The sequence below is a fragment of the Eublepharis macularius genome, chromosome 18 (genome assembly GCF_028583425.1).
Source record: "Eublepharis macularius isolate TG4126 chromosome 18, MPM_Emac_v1.0, whole genome shotgun sequence".
Taxonomy (NCBI): domain Eukaryota; kingdom Metazoa; phylum Chordata; class Lepidosauria; order Squamata; family Eublepharidae; genus Eublepharis; species Eublepharis macularius.
The window spans coordinates 1,916,357-1,923,159 of record NC_072807.1 but is presented as its reverse complement, the minus strand read 5'-3'; positions in this window follow the sequence as shown (position 1 = coordinate 1,923,159).

Genomic DNA, 6,803 nt, shown 5'->3' with positions numbered 1-6,803 from the left:
AAATATTTGAAAGGCTGTAATTTGGAGGAGGGCAAGGAGCTGTTCCAGTTGGCAGCAGAGGGTAGGACGCGAAGCAGTGGGCTAAAACTACATGCAGAAAGGTACTGGCTGGATATTAGGAAAAACCTTTTCACGGTCAGAGTAGTTCAAAGGTGGAATCAGCTGCCTAGGGAGGTGGTGAGCTCCCCTTCTCTGGCAGTTTTCAAGAAGAGGCTGGATGAATACTTGTCAGGGATGCTTTAGGCTGATCCTGCACTGGGCAGGGGGTTGGACTAGGAGGTCTGTATGGCCCAACTCTATGATTCTGTGATTCTGTTTTCCCCAGAAGTGATGTAGCAGCACAAAGGACATAGAAACCCCCATGTCCCCACCCACAACCCTCCCGCTGGTTGCCAGGCATGGCCTGCCAATCTTAAGACATTACAGTCCCCCATACCAATGGTCATTAACCATGTAGAGATCCTCCCAATACATGCTGTCATGATGTGGTCTGCAAGGATTTTCAGCTTTGGTCTATACGGAAGCCAGCACCCTGAAATTGTGCAAAGAGGCTCTTTGCCCCTTTCAGCCCACGTGGCATCACTGGCCGCATGTGTGCCTGACAGGCAGAGGTGGCAAGCTTCTGGTACAGGGGATCATAACATGTGATGTCTCTAAAGCAACCAAGCGAACATGGCCCTCACATGTGGTACAAGAGAAACTCCCAGAACAAAAACTATTGGAAGCAGGGGTCATTTCATAGAAAAAGATCTGGAGGAACTAATTAGCATAGCTCATTAGCATAACTTATTAACATATGCCATGCCCCTTGCCATCACAGGAAGTGTGTCATTGGCATAACTGATTTGCATATGCCACACATCCCGACAGCCTATCCTGGCTGTTTTGGACCCAATCCTGGCTATTCATGGCAGAAATAGGGCCCAAAATGGCAAAAGGGGGCTGAAAATAGCCGAAAAGGGGCCCAAAACGGTCAGGATCAGGCCGCTGCTGAGTGAGAGAGTGATCCATCACCCATCAGAGGCCCAATCCGGGCTGTTTCGGCCCCAATCCAGGCCGACACTGGCCCCAAATGGCCAAGAGTCAGGTGGGCGGGGCCACCTGTCATGTGACCTCTTGGGGGAACTACCAGAACCGCGTTCCTGCGCGTTCCCCCTCGAAATGAGCCCTGATTGGAAGTATTATATGCTAAGTATTACTGATCTGGAATATGCAACCAAAATATAATAGGTCTGCTGCTCCTACAGCTCCCTTCTGCTAAGTAAGAAGAAGCCTTGCTCCAAAAAGAAGGAGACTTTCTCTGGAGCAAAGAGCCTTGTCCTCTGGAGTCTCCTTCCACTTCGGGGTTGCCAGTCCCCCAGTGGGGGCGGGGGATCCCCTGCTCCCAGCCTACTCCCCCCACCCACCTCTCGCATGGCCAGTGAGGGGGACGGCTCGGGAATGAGTGCAACAATGTTACTTCCAGGAGCGACGTCATCAGATGGGCCCTGGGAGCTCTCCGAGGCCTGCATGATGACATCACTCCCGGAAGTGACATCATCGCACCAGCAGCACACGTGCGCTTCAGACCCGTGCGAAGGCATCCTAGAGGTAAGTGCCATGTCCCTGCTGGAAGGGCAAAAGGACCTGGCAACCCGACTTGCACTAAGGGGTGAATCTTACTCTAGAGGAAAGGGTCTTCTCTCCTTCTTCCACAGCAAGACTCCTCAGTGGAAAGGAGTCACAGGATCCACCCCAAAGTATTTGGCTCTGATTAGAACACAGCAATGGTGGCTGACAACATTTGCCGCACAGAGAGGGAGAAGTACGCAAGTACTTCTCTGCTTTGTACTTTGCTGCTTAGGGAGAAGTACTCAACAGAAAGAGGATTTGCATCCAGCTGGCTTCGTGCTCCAGAACTTCACTTCAGGGTCTTTCAGTAATGGTGCAAAAGAAGCCTTCAGTTCTGTCGCTTTGCTTCATCCTCGTGCCACAGATTTGGTGGGCGCCTGCAGGTCTTTGCAATCCTTCTCAGTCAAAGACCTTCTGGAACCTTTTGGCCTACAGCATGCTAATCCAATGCCCGCACCGATGGAAACAGGTTATCTCAAAGAAAAGAAACCAAATGAACCTCTACCAGACAACAACCGGCACAGAATTGCCACGGGCAAGCGTCTTTACCTAGTGATCAGAACAAGACCTGCTGTTGCAGCCATTGTAAGTATACTATCAGGGAGCATAAGCAATCCCACCATGAACGACTGAACTGCAGTGAAAAGAATAATGAGGTATTTAAAGGGTCCTGCAGACTCTAAACTAAGGCTGCCAGCTGCCCAAAATCCCACACTATTGGTGTATGCTGGTGCAGGCAGGGCTAACTAAAATTCAGACTGGAAATCTATGACTGGTTATGTATTTTTCTATGGAGGTGGAGTTATTAGCTGGGCAAGTTGTAAACCAGAAATTGTTTACTGAAGCAGAACTTCTGTCAGCTTCAGGGACTTGCAGAGACACTTTTAATGTTACTTGAGGATTTTGGCATTGCGGAACCTTTATGAGTTAAAATGCTAGCGGATAACTGGAGGCACGTTGGAATCTGATGCCAGCATATGAGAGAACTGCAGGGACAAGGAGTTGTCAAGCGACACTACTATCGCACTGAGGAAATGACAGTGGGTGCCCTCACCCAGCCACCACCAAGGGACAAGTACCAATGAATGTGAAATGATTTCTGAATGTTGATGGCACATGGAGTTGAGAGGGAGTGATGGAATAAGTGACTCAACATGCCTTGGACATCGGCTGAATCCACACATCCCGGCATAGCGCTAAACTTTCGGAACAATGGTGTCTTCCTGGCGCGATTTCTGATGGCATCGCGCCATGAGAGTGGAATCGCGCCAGGAAGACGTTGTCATTCCGACAGTTTGATGCTATGCCAGGACCCGGGGATTCAGCCATTGTAGGGCACTGCACGTATCTCTGTATAACTCTCTTGATAGTGAACTGCGTCTCTGTCTAAAGTGGGAATGCCTCCTGACTCCTTCTCTGCCTCTGTGTCTCTTGGAAACATTTCCTTCTTGCCTGGTGGCCTTCCAAGAGTAAGGATGTATTCTCAGAGCTCCTCCACATATCCTCATGCAGTCTCAATGCTGCATAAGCTGGTCATTGGCATACAGGGGAAATGATTCGTTCAACTTGGACTCGTTCTTTCTACTCCAAGATATTGCTGTGAATGGAATCTACATCCATACACTGTAAGTTCTATCTTTTCTACCTGTGGATTAATTACTGCATGTTGGAGGAAACACTTCTGAGTAACTCTGCTACCACTTTGCTATCAAAAAAATGTAGCTATTTCTCATATTTGCAGGAGTTAAACTCGATGGGATGAATTCAGCAGCTTTCCTTCCCGTTTCCAGTTGAAGGAATACAACTGGCCCTTTCTCCGAAAACCAAGAGGATGCTTTGCAGGAAACAGCGCGGAAGACAGAAGGGCTGTTGAGAAACTCCCCGAATCCCAAAGTTTTATTTATTAACGTTTTATATCAATGTAGTGGCTGTAGCTTCCCCCAAAGAATCCCGGGAACTGTGGTTTAGTGGGAGGTGGGGTTGCTGAAAACTCTGCTAGGGAGAGTTCTGCACTGCCTATAATCAATTTTACCAAGTTGTCTTTTTGCCTATATTGTTCTCATGGGCAAAATGACACGCTACATTAGACATTTGTTACTGGATCTCCCAATATGCTTCTTGAGTCTACAGCAAACCTGCAGGTGCGACTGTGCTGGGTAAGGGAAGGCATAAGTATTCAGTCCTGTGCCATTTTCCTGATCCAAACTGCTCCCCCCCCAGCGCGGAAATTAGTCCCAGTAGAAGATGGGTGCCCCGGCTCTCTCCCTGCACACAGGGCCTGTCGGGTTTTCTGGCGCCTGAGGCCAGATACCTGCACCTGGGGGCAGCTTCAGGGGTGTTGCTGCTCCCGCGCGCTGCGTGATGACATCACTGCGTGTGACATCATCACGCAGGGCGTGTGCTGTGAGCTGGCCGCCCCATTGGCGAGGCGGGCAACTGGGATGGCGCACAGGAGGCCTCCCAGCCCTCCTGCTCAGTTGCCCCGCACCGTCCCAACCGCCTGCCGTGCCTGGCTGGCCCGCAGCTGTGTGCTGGCGGTGGCGGTAGTGGTGGCAGCACGGGGCAACTGAGTGGGAGGGCTGGGAGGCTGCCTGCTCAGTTGCCCCACGCTGCCCCCGCCAGCACACGCTCCTGGCCGGGGCACCACATGGGAACCGCTTCCCAGCCCTCCCGTTCAGCTGCCAGCGCTGCCACCGCCAGCCCCACAGCGCCCCAGCCCCACCCCCGGTCAGCGCTCGAGGCGGCGGCTGGCACCACCTCAACGGATGCGCCAGCCCTGCCTGCACACTGCGAGAGCCAGTCGCAATCACGAAGAGGGAGGGGTGCATTTTGACTGTGGGAAAGAGACTTTTCCGTTCAGTGCTGAAGCTATGATCCAGACTCTGTCCTCTCCTTACCCCGACAAGATCTGCCTGTGTATGTTGTTTTTTATAAACATCGCGTTCATTCATACAGATACACGCATGCACGTCATGGATCTGTATATTTTCACACAGATGTTTCACCACTCCCGCCATTTCAGGATTAATCTACGTTACGATTTCACTTGTCCGTCCACGGAGCCCCCGGGGAAGAGGTGACGTGTGGTCCTAAGTTCCCCCGCCCGCGGTCGCGCTCGCTCTCAGCAGCGATTTGTGCAGCGCTTGTTTTCTTACAACCGCTAGATGGCGCGCGCACGCCATCGTCTGTATTCAGCGCAGCTCGCGCGGCCTGCCTGTTGCGCGGGGGGACCGTCCGCCGCCTGTTTTTCTCAAGCGACGCCCAGTCACTGTTCTGGTCTGTTCCTCTGCTGCCACCTAGTGGCTAAATTTGCCAGGACTCCGCTAGAAGTGGCGGCTTCGGAGCAAAGCATTTTTCTTCAGCTATGAGCACATTGAAGCTGCTCACAGTCCCTCTCGCTAGCCATTTTCTTCTCTTCCTGAATGTTATGTTTTCAGTGTTCTGTTTCAGGAGTGTCATTTATGTCATTTATTTATAGACCACCTTTCTTATTGATACTCAAGGCAAATTACGCAGCTGGAGATTAGTACAGTCAATATCAAGGACACTTCCATAAAGAATACCAAAGGGTAAATAGACACAAGTTTACAAAGACATTAGCAAGAATCTGATACGGAGTTTAAGAAATGCTAAGACAGAAAATAAGCAATTCTAGGGCTGATATTAGACAACATGAAGCACAAGTAGCTCACAGGAGCACATATTTAAGACAATAGGTAGTAGGTAAGGCAACACAGTGGTGAAGTCTGTGGTCCTTAAATCATTAGTGAAGCATCTGAGAGCCCCTCCCGACAATACAAAAGCCTTTTTAAATAATTCAGTTTTTCATCATCTGGGGAAAGCTGGGAGGGTGGGGGCTCAGTCCTGACCTCCTCAGGCAGGCCGTTCCACAGGGTAGGGGCCACCACGGAGAAAGCACGTGTATGGGTGGCTGTTGATTTCGCCCATGTGCAGGGAGGCACCCACAGGAGACCACATTTATTTATTTGTTTGTTTATGTCATTTATAGTCTGTCTTTCTCACTGAGACTCAAGGCAGATTACACAGTGTAAGATTAATACAATCAGTAGCAAGGACATTTCAATAAAGTAAAAAGGTAAAGTTAGTCCCCTGTGCAAGCTCTGAGTCATTACTGACCCATGGGGAGATGTCACATCACATTTTCTTGGCAGACTTTTGTTACGGGGTGGTTTGCCATTGCCTTCCCCAGTCATCTACACTTTACCCCCAGGAAACTGGGTACTCATTTTACCGATCTTGGAAGGATGGAAGGCTGAGTCAACCTTGAGCCAGCTACCTGAACCTGGCTTCCGCCAGAATCGAACTCAGGTCATGAACAGAGCTTGGACTGCAGTACTGCAGCTTACCACTCTGCACCACGGGGCTCCTGTAATGCAGAGTATCAAGAACATTTCCATACAGTGTCAAGGACATTTTCATAAACAATGTCATAGGGTTTTACAAAGATATAGCATTAGCAAGGATCCAATACAAAGTTGAAAAATTGCTGAAACAGAACATAATCAGTTCTAGGACTGACATTAGACAACATGAAGCACAGGTAGTACATAGGAGTACATATTCAAAGCAACAGATAATATGCAAGGCAACAGAGTGGTGAAGTCTATGGTCCCTCCCAAACTCATTAGCGAAGCATCTGAGACCCCCTCCCTACAATACAGCCCTCCTATCTGAGTAAAAAGCCTTTTTGAATACTTCAGTTTTGCATCATTTGCGGAAAGCCAGGCGAGTGGGGGCTCAGTCCTGGCCTCCTCAGGCAGGCCGTTCTACAGGGTAGGGGCCACCACAGAGAAAGCCCATGTATGGGCTGCTGTTGATTTCGCCCATGTACAGGCCGGCACCTGCAAGAGACCCTGTTCAGATGAGCAAAGCTGCCATGGAGGGACATAGGTAGGTATTCTGGGCCATAGGTAGGTGGTCCCGTAGGTATTCTGGGCCAAGGCCGTGAAGAGCTTTGTATGTGATAACCAATACCTTGAACTGAGCATGGTAACTGATGGGCAGCCAATGGAGTGACTGCAGGATGGGGGTGATGTTCATGTGCCTGCTCACTCCTGATAACAGTCGCGCCACAGCATTTTGCACCAATTGGAGTCTCCTAGTTAATTTAGATGGAAGACCTATGTATAGTGCATTACAGTAGTCAAGTCTTAATATTACCATAGCATGGA